We start from the raw sequence: 14,165 nt of genomic DNA on the forward strand, positions 1-14,165 counted from the left end.
CTAATTTCTTATTGTTATCAAATAGGGCATCTGCTTTTCATGACTCCTCTCTCTCATTCTTCTCATATTTCTAAAGATTTTCGATTTTCACATGACTGTAATAATAATTATAAATCGTCTCTCCTGTATTCCTATATAACATCTTTGTTCAGACAAATATCAATACCTACATGATACCTATATAAGGGTTATTATATATAATGGGTATGTATGAATCATATCATTCTTATGCAAGTTTTGTAAAATTCATAGGTTTTCTCTTCTTTTCATTAATAGTGGTCTCCTCCTACTTTGATCTTGCTTGATGATTTATTTTCTTCTTCCTGCCCATAGTGCAACTATACCAAGTATGATTTCCTTGTCTTTGCCTTATAAACCTGGGGTCTATTGGTTTTTAACAATCCTATTTTACTTGAAATTTTTTTATAAAATCAGAGAAACTTTACCTGTCAGCAAGCTTTTCATCACTGGATATGTAAAAAGGAATAATAAAAATAGAAATATCCAACACTTTCTAGACTTTATTTCTGAACTCCCTTGACCAAGACTGCTCTCTTGATTTGATGAACTTTTTATGTGGAAGAGTTTATTATAGTGAGATCATAGATAATGAATTCTGTTTGTAAAGGAAACAAAAGGAGACAGATTCAAGGTGCAAAGGCAGAATGACAGAATGCCCCTTGTCTAAGCTGCCAGCTTTATTAATATTAATAGATTACATTGGGTCACTGGCATCAGTTCATTATTGTTCGTTGTGTCATTAGGCAGGTTACAGAGTTAGCAACATTTATGCAGCTTATTCCTCAGTTACATACTATAGTTGCTGTGTGCAATGTTAGGAGCTTTGTGTAGCTCTCAAGAAAGTCTGTTTTTTAAAGTTACTGTTATGTAGACAGGTTCAGGTGCAGCAGAGCTTGGTGAAATGTTGCAGCTGTCTAACAAGAGACTTTCTTTATTCCCAGGAGCCTGAGATCAAGGTTGAGGCAAAAAGGACTCTAATACAGAGCCTCCTAATTGCTGGGCATTTGTATAGCAGTCAGGAATTTCCTATCTGCCACGCATTCTGTGTCTTTGCACAGGAACTTCCTTAACCACCAAGCATGGCACAATCATGAAGCTGTCAGAGACCCCAATCCCAAAACAGTATCCTTACACCTCTTGTCTCTTGTTTTCTTTTCAAAACTGCACTTAGATGCTTGCCTTGGAAAGAAGAACTCTCCCAACCTGGGATGTGATGCTCTTGAAGGTTCAGCTGCTAACAAACATGGGTCTCAAGTACATGGCCTCATTAATGCCACAACTGTCCTGTGACAGAAGATTATCAAAAGAAAGATATGGTTTAGCAAATGGAGAATAGCATGCAAATTCCCTGGCCTTCAAGCTTTGGGTACAGAGGTGATTATATATGTGGATCTGGGATGCACTTACTCTTTTTAACTCTTTAAGATTATAATTCCCTCTCATGCTGTGTCTTCTCTTCACCATTTTCTATAATAGCTGATGGAGATTTCATCTGGTCTTACCTCTATCTTCCTTGAGTTGCTTCCCTGCCATCCTCTATAATCTGCATCTATTCTTTGCATTGGGGTTTCTGTCACCACCAGACAACAGCTCAGTCAGATTGGGGTCCTATACCTATGAAGAGCATGTTCTAAACACGTGCTATTCTCTCTCTGAAATCATACACTTCCTAGTCTTTCTTGGTCTTCTTTCCTTGACTCCACTGCCTCTTTCTTTTGAGAGTGTGGCCTTCATAAGTTACTGGCATATGGCTCCTTCTATTGGGCCTGCCTTGAGAAAAAAGACTGATTCAACCCTGGAGTGTTCTCTTGGACATGCAAATGAAAAGTGTTATAACTGATGAGAAAGAGCCCTGACTACAAACACTAAATTGCAAACTGGGCTCCAGGTGGGAGAAGCATACTGGCCTAAGGCACAAAGCACATTTGTCTTCAGCACCACTTGCACAGCCTTGTGCAACTGCACATGGGTTCTTCACGACTCAGTGTCTGGAGATCATGGATTCATTTCAGCTGACATTAACTAGAGAACATTAGAAGACACCGTAAATGGATATCAGTCTAATAAACATACCTCAGAGTTGAGCTTTATACAGCTAAGATCCTGAGCTCCTTAGCATCTGTGTTCTCCCTTTTTATTCCTGTTTCCACATTTACATGTAAAGTTAAGAGTATAAAAATAAACTTTATTGAAATTGAAGTCTCATAATATCAGAGAGCATGTATATTGACTAACTTGACAAAAGTTAATTGGGGGACCAGCTCTATCAAAACCCAATATAAGGGTGGGCATGTTGGTGCATGCCTGTAATCCCAGCAGCTCAGGAGACTGAGGCAGCAGGATCTTGAGTTCAAAGCCAGCCTCAGCTACAGCAAGGCACCAAGCAATTCATTGTGACCCTTTCTGTAAATAAAACACAAAATAGGGCTGAGTATGTGGCTCAGTGGTTGAGTGTCCCTATATTAAAACCCCAGTACCAAAAAAGGGGGGATTTATTTGCAATTTGGGGATAAAAATGTCCACCTATAATGCCAAATGGGAAAGATCCAGTCATGAGGGAGCTGGGGAGATGATGGGAGTTAGGGATACATTCACTACATCTAAATGATGCCACCATGCAAAAGATACCTGGGGAGATGTTCTTTAAGATAAATGTGAGAGCACACCTGAGATTCTCATGTAAATGGTCAGGAATATAATTTGGGTATCAGCATTTTCAAAAGCTCTCAGATAATTTTATCAAGGAGAAGGAGCACGGGGTACAATATGATCTCAGATTACCAACATGAAAACACTTCAAACATGTGGTTTACTGCATCAAAAGACTGAGCATCTATTAACCATTAAGAAAAAGTTAATTTGCCTCTCATGATAACTCATTTTATGTCATACAAAAAAATTCAAAGGAAAACATGCATATTTATGGCTTAAACCTGCAGCCTCTCTGTTGAACCACCTGTGTACAACTTTTTAGAGTACAAGATAAAATAATAATAGCTGCATTGAAACTCAGTGCACAGAAAACAATACCTCCTTCCATTACAAATAATCAAAATGAGTATTTCCTTTTTAATTTTTAAAACAAAACTGCAGTTTATATCCAACCACATGAACTCACAGCCTTTTAATAAAATCAAAACCACAACTGTGAGTTTTACATGAGGTCCATTACTTTAATTAGGTAAAATCCCCCAATATATCTCTTCAGTCTCACTCCCATGAAGACTACAGAATGGTAAATCACCATGGAAATGCAGAAAATGATGGTTATTTAGACTGTATTCTGTCATTCTTGATACTAGTATGAAATACTGTCAAGAAATCTTTCTCAAAGGAGAACTTGGGGAAGGACAAAGAGGGAGGGAGGAGAATACAGTAATACAAAATGTCATTCATTTACCTGAGGTGTCCAGACAAAATGTCCTCAAAATAGTTCACCTTCTGACAGGGTGCAGAGTCACCTGCAGGGAACTAGAGAAAAGGATTTGGGCTGTGGTTGCTCTCCCTTGGCTCATGGCACTCTGAATGACTTCTTTTACTCTTCTCTCCTGATCTTATTTGGAAGAACTGCTAATGTTTCCCATGGATTATTCTGTCTGTCTAACCAAGGGGATTCAACAGTCCAGGTGCCTGGGATGCCTCCAGATTGCAGCCTTCCTTCTCTCTCCCTGTATACTTATGGAAAGGGCCTGAGGCCTACACTTTGGATGCTTTGGATCCAGGCTTCTTAAGAAAGGTCATGTGGATTTACTTAAAGCTCTACTTCTGTAGAATCACTATTTTCTCATTCGTAAAATGTGGTAGTGGTATTGGATGTTGTCCGTGGTTCCTGCTGGCTCACCCTTCTAGAATTGGTCCCACCCACCCCCCATTGCCATTAGCGCCTGTGGCACAGAGTTTTAAGTGTGTGCACTTTTACTCTTACTCTGCATCAGTTTATGTCTAAACATGCAATACTGGTGCTGAGTCTTCTTCCTTTGGAGGTGGGAAAAGCCCTCAGTTTAGTTAGATAAAGAGGTACAGGAGGAAGGTGGTTGTTATCACTGCTGATGGGTACGACAGAGCAGGTGTCCAATGTCCTGCAGAAAAATAAATTCAACAAAAGCATTCAAGACTTGTAAAAAGAAAGTTTAAGCTACTAATATGTGATCTTAAATACTATACAAAGACATGTCATGTTTCTTGTGGGCAGATTAATAAATAGCCAACATTTTATGGTTATATGTACAAACCACACAAGTCCAAATGGAATTACTTTGAATTTGAATTACTGTTGGTTTACTTTATTAAGACACAGGAAACGAGTATTGTGGAAGAGTATGCCATAGAAGATTATTTTAAATGCATATTAAATTAAGCAAAATAATATGTAATTGATGAAAAAATATTAAATAAGGCATTACAAAAGTATAAACATTCCAGCTTGAAATTGAAATGTATATGGGGACACAAAATATGATAAATTTGGTGTTTTAACTCAGTGGGGAAAAGAAAGGATTATATAATAATCATGATAACTGGATATCTTTTTGGAGAAACATTAAATTCTTTCCAACTAGATTCATTTTCCTCATATTCATAAACACTGAGCATCAAACATTCTATTAATTTCCAGATTAAAAAAGAAAATCATGTCCCCCAAAAAAGATTAAAAAATGGAAATATAACAAAATTGACTTCACCAGCCACACTAAATTTAAAAAAGAGGTAAAGACTTTAAATTCCTTATATATCTGATAAAAGATAATGTTCAGTCCTGAGTTCTCAGTGAAAATATCTATTAAGCCCTAATCTCCTAGGATGCTGGGTTGAACAATTCCATGTAGAAATGCTAATAAATCTATGACAATTGTCTCTACCCAGGAAATGCCAAACGTACTCCATTTATCATGGCAAGGGTCTGCATAGTTGTGTGGAAGATGAAGATACAACCCTACATCTCTGAAAATCTGCTCCTCACCCTTTGCACCCTTTTCCTCATCATACTGGCCACAGAGGTGAACCAGCTTCATTGCTGTCTGGCAGATGTTTTCTCCCAAGGGAAGGACTAGTGCCTGTTCTCTACTGGAATAAGCCCCAGGTCAGTGAGTGCAGTTGCATTGCTATATCTCCTATGCGTCCATCCTTAGAAAGCTTCAGTACTCAGAAGTGATCACAAGTTCTGCCCTCTGTGTCCCACATCATGTCAAACCTATCTGAGGACAGAGCCATGTGCACACAAGGAGTTTTCTGCTTTTAGAGGAAACACTGTGAGCAATGTGGGTGTTATGTTCTGGGCATGTCCCTTAATAGAAAATAAATGAATCCCTTTAACCTTTTCCACATCTTTTTGTTTTGTTTTGTTTGTTTGTTTGTTTGTTTGTTTGGAGTACTGAAATTTTTGTTACAGAGTGGAGTTACTCCTATGTTTGGGATAGATTCCAAATCATGCCATGGATAAAAAGAAAAATTTTTAGATATTTGAATGTTTGTAAAAGCTTTAGAATACAGTGAGGCTTTATTTTGTTATCACAAGATAATAATTTATAGATATATTGGTCATGCATATTAATGATTTTAGACTTTGTGAGAAGAACAATCATAACTCCCTGAAATGCTTCAAAGCATATGTTGCATGATCCAATTTGCATTTTTGGAAGACCTGCCCTTCACAAGTGAAGCAATAATGACTTAGGAGGTCAGGAATTACAGGACTTAGATGAGATGAAGGTGTTGGCATTATAGGTAGAATCACAAGATTACACAGAGGTAGAGTTCATGAGATTTTTTGATTAAAATGAATATGGAGAACAATGGAAATAAACTGTCAAGAGCATGTCAAAAGTTTCCAACTACAAGAGGTTGGACTGGAAAGACATTTTCTAATCCAGCAACACTGGAAGAGTTTAGAGGAATAGATAAAAGAGTTTGCTTTTGGACATGGTCACAGTATTGGGTCTAGCCTGGAGTGCATTTGGAGGACTTTATGGTCACGGATCTGGAATTTCATGAACCAGATTCACAGACCTTCTCTCCCAGGGAGCCTGGAATATTATAAGGATAAGATACATCTGGCACATAATCCACTTCAAAGTACAAAAGAGACTTCAGGGAATGAGGATGCTGGATAAAACATCTGGATGTTTTGGATATATTACACATCTTTACATTGAAAATGGTTTCTGTTTATTGGACATTTAAATTTAATTGTGTATCTTCTATTTTATTTGCTAAATCTGACAATCCAGAGAATATACATATGTTCCTGTCTCCCTAATCTAATTTTCTGGCCTCTATACATCTCTGCCGTGGAGAATATGTGTAGTTGAGGGCTCAGAATTGGAACATGAGCTTTTCTAGAGCAGCTAGTTGCTTTGCTGATGCTACAGTGTGTCCCACAATAGGACCAGGTGAAGGGGATGTTGCCTGTAAATATTTATGTTCTATTCTGAGGGGTCCCTCATAAAGCTTCCCCTCTTCGGTAAAAGAGAAAGTTTTTCTCCAATTGAGAGATGTTTTCTCTCTCCATACTTGCCTCACTCTGGACAGGTCTCTTATCTGGATGATGCCTGCATCAGCAGTCCTTGCCACAAGGGGGCGATGTGTGACAACAACCCATGAATGGAAAGGAAATCTGCACCTGACTACAGTGCTACAAAGGGGCAGACTGCACAGATATGAGGATGAGTGTGCCATGGGTGAGTACACAACATTTCCCTGCTTCCAGTGAGTGTCAGATCAGTAAGTGTTTAACCAGGAGCTCATGTAACTCCAGGAGTGTGTTACACTCAACTCTCACCTCTCTCCATTAAGTTAATTTGCAATTAACTCTTCACCATCACCTTATATTCCATTTGGAGAATTAAATATATGGAAGGTCTGTACTTGATTCTTTACATAAAGCCTTCCTCAGCAGCAGTTTAGCTAGCTGCAGCATACTGAAAGGCACTAGAGCAGAGATTGCATGTGCTCTGTTTTTTTTTTGTTTGTAAATTATGTAAAAAAAATGGAGAGTAAAAATCTACATGTAGCAAAATGAAAAGTCACCCCTATCTCTCACCTTCTACAAAAATCAATTCAAAGTGGACAGAGATCCTGTGCCTAATTGAAGAAAAAGTAGGTCAGAATCTCTTCAATATCAGCTTAGGAATTGATGTCCTCAACAAGACTCATAAAGTGCACAAGTGAAATCAAGATCAATAATTGGGATGGATTCAAATTAAAAAATTTTCTTCACAGCAAAGACACAATCAATGATGTGAAGACAGAAACCACAGAATGGGGAAAAATTCTTCATCACACACACCTGTGATAGGGCATTAATCTCCAGGATGCATTAAAAACTCAGAAACAAATAAACACAAAAACCCCAATAACTCAATCAGTAGATGGGCAAAGAAAATGAACAGACACTTCAAACAAGAAGAAATGCCATCAATCAACAAATATATGAAATAATGTTCAAAATATCTACCCAAAGCCAGAATTAAAGACAGTCATTCAGTGTAGATAGGCAAGAATCAGATCTAGAGAAGGGAGTCCAGTTTCTGTCCAAAAAGTTGGAGACCACCTCTAATTAATTGAAATCTTAATGCTTTCAGAACCTTTCCTCCACCCTTATCAAGACAACCTGCCAAAGCTCCAACCTATTGCTAAGGTAACCTGTCCCAGGGATTGTGCCTCCCTTCAGGGGATTGTAAAAGTTGTTAATTGATGCACCCTGGCACTACCTCCTGTCCATATCACTCCACCTGGGCCCCTCCAGCCCATCTGCTTCTCACCTTTTGACCATCACACCTGGGCAATCTCCTGGGCCTAGTCACACATGCAGGAAGGAATGAGATAAGGAGAAGACAGCAGGAAAGCAAAGGAAGACAAAATGCTCTAACTTTTTGGGACACCAGAATACTAGTTATGGCCCCCTTTTTTTTCCACAGGAAAAGTTTGTGTTACCCCTTTATAAATAAGTCCTGTTTTACATTCTTGCCTCTGAACTCTTTTTAAAATTATACTTAAACATTTGAGGAAGCAGATCTCATCACTGATAACTGGTGGTATCATAGCCATGAGAGAAATGCAAATCAAAACTACACTGAGATTCCACCTCACTCCAGTCAGAATGGCAATCATCAAGAATACAAGCAATAACAAATGTTGGCAAGAATGTGGGGAACATATACACTCAAACATTGTTGGTGAGACTGAAAGTTGGTGCAACTACTATGAAATGCAATATAGAGATTTCTCAGAAAATGTGGAATGGAACTACTATTTGACCCAGGCATGCCACCCCTCAGTTTATACCCAAATGACTTGCAATCAGCATAAAACAGTGAAACAGCCACCTCTCTCTGTCCATGGAGTCCAGTTCTGTTCCCTGACCCTTGTTAAAAGGAGGGCCTGCTGCTCCTTTTGGGCAGCATTTGGAGCTCTTTTCTCTAAGAGCAAGCACATTTTATAGGTTTCACTGGCTTCTGTTCTATGTATGAGAGACAGGATTATGGCTACAACCATGATTAATAGAGAAGTAATATGCCCCAGTTCAAAGGAAAATGTATTAGTGGAAGATTAACCAGTGTCTGCTTTTGCTACAAGATAAACTGCCAACATAAAGGGAGATTTATTGAGATATCATCCTGGACATAAGGAAAATGGTGTGTGTAGGGGACAGAGGTAGGGGACATGGTTAGCTGCTCTCATTTTATGATGGTAATTCCAAATCCATTTCTTCAACCTTGTTAAAGGCCCTGATCTTCATCCAGGGCCCCACACATGCCAAGTTTAAAGACAGTTTTTTCTTTCTTTTTCTTTTTTTTTTACTTTAATATAAATCTTATACACATAGCAGACACATGGTGATGGTAAAGAAATTTGAATTTTGAGAAACTACTAATCTGACTACTTAGATTAATCTGTATTAATCTAAATACACAAATGAAAAAATACATTTCAACTTGCAGTAAGAGAAAGCAATTGCTAAGCCACAAAACCTAACTACTTAGGAGTAGATCTATAAACATGTCATCATATTTTTCCAAGACAGTTTTTTTTTTTACTTGCCTGAGCATAAGAAACATATCCCATGCCTTTGGAGCTGAGAAAGCCTGCCCTGCTCCACTTCTAGATAAGTCCCTCAAAGGGATAAATAGATCTTCATCGATTTATAATTAGGTTCACAGACTGGGTCTTGCTCCAGGCTAGGCCCCTGAGAAAAGAATAGCTGTATGAAAAAAATTTCAGAGATTTACCTGCATCTTCTTGCTGCCTTTACAATGGAGGTGCTGCTTTGGGCTTTGCTGTCATTCTAATTGTAACAGACATGCTGAGAACCTGGGTACAGGTGGGTTAAGGAGGCTTTGTTTCCTGTGGAATTACATCATTATGCCAGTAGGCATCAGGTGTGTTTTCTGGGGAGGAGAGAGAGGGCTTGGTGTAAAGAGATATCTTTGAGGGTAAACAGGTAGATATGAGTGGTCTGCAGCAGGCAGCTTGGAGAGGGATCCAAGAAAGGCCTCAGAGCCCTGCCAAATTTATTCCAGCGTCTGTTACAATAAATTAAATAAAGAAGTATCAGCAACATAAGGAAATGTTTGTAGAATTATAGGTGATTTAGATAGTCCCTATCAATTCAAAATACATAAATTTAAATTATTCCAAACTTGACAAAGCTAACCTCCTAATTAGCCTATCCTCTTTAGTTAAGCACTGAACCTCAAGGCTTTAGTAGAAATTGTTTCAAAGCCCAGTCCTGGAAGAAAAACATACTAATTTCAATTTCATAGACTCTTTGTGCTGTTGGAGGGTAAAATGTTATAGTAGTCTCAAGAATAGAATTTCTCAAAACCTAATGTTTGAATAACCTGCAAATTCTAAAATGTATATATTGGGCCACACCCATCACAATCTATGTGATAGGGTCTAGGCATCTCATTTAAACCAAAAACTTTTAGTGGCTAATTTGCACATTAAAGTCTAAGAAACACTGAGAGATAATGAATCGTTTTCTTAGTTTTCAGAGTTCCATAAAACTATGCAAGAGACTATTTCCTGGGGTAATATATACATATTAATGAAACTCTAAGAATGTAAACAAAATGCTTTTATTTTTTAATAAATGTAATCATTAAATTAATATTCCATTGAGTAAGTTTCCTAGTGAATTCCAATTACCATAGGTTGATGTAAAAGAGGTTGACTAACTGAAAAGTGAACTAGTGGTAAGCCAGCAGAAAGCATGTTCCAGATGTTTCTTGAAGTATACTCACAGCAGCAGAAGCAGCAGCAGCAGCAGCAGCACGATAAGCCATCTTTGCTGACAACTGAGGTTCTGAAGCCAGAAGTAGACAAGCAGTCAGTATAGACAGTAAAATCCTCAGGTCAGATCAAGGAGGCCCATTTTGAGTGAGTCCAGAAAGTTGAAGATATCCCCTGGGGGATTGAAATGTTAATTTATCAGAAACCTTCCTCCACTCTTATCAAGAACCTGCCCCTGCTCCAGTCTGTTGCCAGGGTTAACTGTCCCAGGAATTGCCCCTTCCTACAAGGAGTCAAAAGGTTGTTAATTAGTGTGTCCTGGCCTGCTCCATCCTACCCTTCTTGCTTCAGCCCACCAGTTTTCCAACTTTTGGCCAGCCCACCAAGCAGCATTTCCTAGGCCTAGTCAGGAACACACTCAAAAGTCTTTGTCTCAGTGTGAATTCTAGGTTGTTTACTGAGAATGTGTTTGTGGCCAAAGGATTTCCCACACTCACTGCAATCATAAAGATGTTCTACACTACAGCTACTTTTATGATGAACAAATTTGGATTTGAGTATGAAGACTTTCCCACAATCATTGCACTTGTGAGGCCTTGCTCTCCTGTGTACTCTCTGGTGTACAATTAGGTTAGAATTATGGCTAAATTATTTTCCAATTTCACCACACTTATAAGTCAATTGCCCTGCGTGGATTCTCTTGGGCTGAATAAGGTTGCCTTCTGGACTGAAGGCTTTTCCACCTTCATTGGACTCCTAAGGCCTTTCTCCAGCATGGATCCTCCGGAGCTGGACAGTGTAGCTTTAGGACTAAAGGCGTTCCCACATTGCCTACACTTGTGATGCATTTGTCCAACATGCAGAATCCCCCTGCTTGCAGTTCTCTGGTCTGCTTTCCTCTTCTTTTGGGTGATCTTCTGTGGCAAGGGCCCAGGCTCCTCCAAGCTCTGCAGTCCTCAGAGCTCCTGGAGCAGCAAGGAGCCCACAACACCCAACCTCTGCCCCTCTGCCCAGCCCTCCTGCGCCATGTGGGCCCAGCGCCTGCTCACCCTGAGGGTAGTGCCCATGGCTAGATGGCCCTGCGACATTGCCGCTCCTCGGTGGGGAGCACTGCCACTGCTGGGCTGATGCTTCTTCTGCAGTGAAGCAGGCATCTAACCATAACTGGCTCCTCACGTGGTGCTCCCCAGTGGGTGCAAAGGGGTACACAGCACCCAACTGCCAACTGTCTCCCCTCGCGACCTCCCCATGACCATCAGCACGGAATGGGCAGGCGCTGCGGGTTCCCTGCTCCCTCATAATTATACCAGCTTTTAAATCATCTTCTCTATTCTGCATTAAACATAAAAGCTGCTCTAACTTTGGAGATGGAAACTAAGAAGAAAAAGTTTCTGGCTGTGTTTTTATATTGGCAATGATTTCTTATTTGACACACAAAAAAGACAAACTATTAAGGTTAAAAAAAGATAAACACCATGGAATCCTAAACTTCTACTGTTTGAAAGATTCCATCAAGAAAATGAAAATACAAATCCCTATAATATTTATAATAATAATAATAATAATAATAATAATAATAATAATATACTTTATAGGTTAACAGTGTTCAGATATCTTATTTTAGGCTTATATATATTATTAAATTATTAAAATTTATATGCTTAAGGCCACATAAAAGTTAGAAATAGTAAGACAAGCAACTTAAAGAGGAATCATAATATTTCAATCCATACTACACAAAGAAGAGAATGTAAACATCAAAGAGCACCTGAAAAGATGCTCAAAAGCATGAGTCATAGGAAAACAAAAATGAAGACCAACTCACATCCATCACAATGTCTAAAATTCGAATGACCATGCCAAGTGTTGGAAGGATTTAGAACAAACAACTGCAGTTCCATTCATTGTTGGTGAAAGGGATAAATGTTACAATCACTTTGAAAAACTGTTTGGTGGCTTCTGTAGGTGAACATGCATTTATCATGTGACCCATCAATGCTGTCACCAGACATAGAAGCACAAAGCTACAAAAGGACCTGTAACATGAACTTCAGAAGTTCAGTACTCAAGAGCAATTCCAAATGGAAGCAATCAACATGTCCATTAGAAAGTACATGGCTAAAACAAGTTATAGTCCTTACAATGGAATACTACTCAGCAATAAAAAACAAACAACTGATACTAGTAATAACAGGAAAGAATCTCAGAAATAATATGTTGAGAAAAAGTAGTCTCAGATAGCAAAGAATGTATGACAAATTATTCTATTTATATTTAGTTGCACAGGCACTTTCCTTTCTGCAAGTTGTTCTTTTTGGGTATTTTATTCACAGTAGAAAAACCTGACTAAAACAATTCTATTTCATGAACTTGAAAAACATGATAATATTGACATATAAACAAATATGCTTATAATATATCAAATCAGTGGAAGAAAGGATAGCTTTTAAAAGAAAATCATCTATTCTGGCACAATTAGGTGTCCATCTAGAAGGAAATGATGCTGAGCCACTGTCTCATCAGACTCAAAAATAATTTATAAATAGATATAAGCCTAAAATGTAAAGGAAAAATAATTAAATATAAATATAAATAGATATAAGCCTAAAATGTAAAGGAAAATTAATTAAATATTAATTTCAAGATAGTAGATGTATAACATTGGCATTGGGGAGTTTTCAACTAACACTGGAAACTCAGCACATATAAAGAAAAAACTAACTTATTTGATAACACTAAAGTCTTCCAATTTTTCTCTATGATATATCTCTTCCTTTGTTGATACTTTTGGGGCTTGTTCATTAACCTTAAATCCTATGACCCTGGAAAAATCACAAATTAATACCAACAATTTTAGGAAGATTTCTTAGGATTTTTTACATACTTTTTTGTAAATAAAAGTAGTTTAACATCTTCATTTCTGCACCATATTTCTCTCAGCTTGTCTTTATTTTTTCTTATTTTGTGGACTAAGATATCCAGCATGATAGTAAGTGAACATGGTTCCAGAAACTATCCTAACCTTGTTTCCTAGGTTACATGGGGAATATTCAGCATGTTACTAGTACCTGTATAAGTTGTTTGTTCTTAATAGATGCATTTTGTCATTAAGAATGATTTACTCCTATTCCTAGTTCTCATACACACACACACACACACACACACACAGAATTAAATCGGGAATGAGGTGAAGGAAGAAACCACCAGCCAAGAAGTGGGTGGCTTCTAGAGCCAGAAAAATTAAGGAAGCCAGATGTGCCTGAGATCCTCCACTGGGTGACAGGTCTGTTCCCCGGTGATTTTAAGCCAGTGGGACCTTCTGTGGACTCCTAACCTACCACTCTGATATAATGGATTTTTGTTCTTCTCAGCCATGATGCTTGTGAAAATTTGTTATGGCAGCAGTGAAAAATCATCCCTAGTGCCTCTGTCACTCACCTCAGTAGTGAGGAGATCTGAGGGACATGATAAATTCTCTGTAAATTCTGAAGGTCTTAGGTCAGTAGTTCAGGAGATACTATTACATATTTGAAGTGATACAATAGGTATTTGTCCTCTGTTTTCTTTTTGTCCTCTTTTCTGGGACTTTTCTTTCCCTCTTATGGGGCTTTCACTCTATTTTCTGAAGTAAGCTGACTTACTAAGTATGACTATTTGAGTTGTCCTGTAATCAATAATCATTTTATCAAGGCGACCAGCCCTTGAGGCACAGAGATAAAGGAGAGAACTTTGCAGGCTGCTGCAATAACCTCAGGGCCAGAGGTCCTTACCATTGGCTGCTTTGTCTTTAAATTCAATAATGGGTCTTAGGACTTTCCAACCATTCAACTGATTTTGCCATCAAATTCCTCTGTAATATAAAGGCAAAAGCAGTCATACAAATCCTTAAAACACCTGGTGAAATGCAGGTT

General features: G+C 38.4%; 1 pseudogene; it reads right to left on the reverse strand.

The window, feature by feature from the left end:
• LOC144368582 (protein FAM50A pseudogene) overlaps positions 1–11,553 on the reverse strand; it is a 79,676-nt pseudogene extending 68,123 nt beyond the window's left edge.
• Between the last annotated feature and the right edge of the window lie 2,612 nt (positions 11,554–14,165).

This window comes from Ictidomys tridecemlineatus, chromosome 11 (assembly GCF_052094955.1).
Source record: "Ictidomys tridecemlineatus isolate mIctTri1 chromosome 11, mIctTri1.hap1, whole genome shotgun sequence".
NCBI classification, from domain to species: domain Eukaryota; kingdom Metazoa; phylum Chordata; class Mammalia; order Rodentia; family Sciuridae; genus Ictidomys; species Ictidomys tridecemlineatus.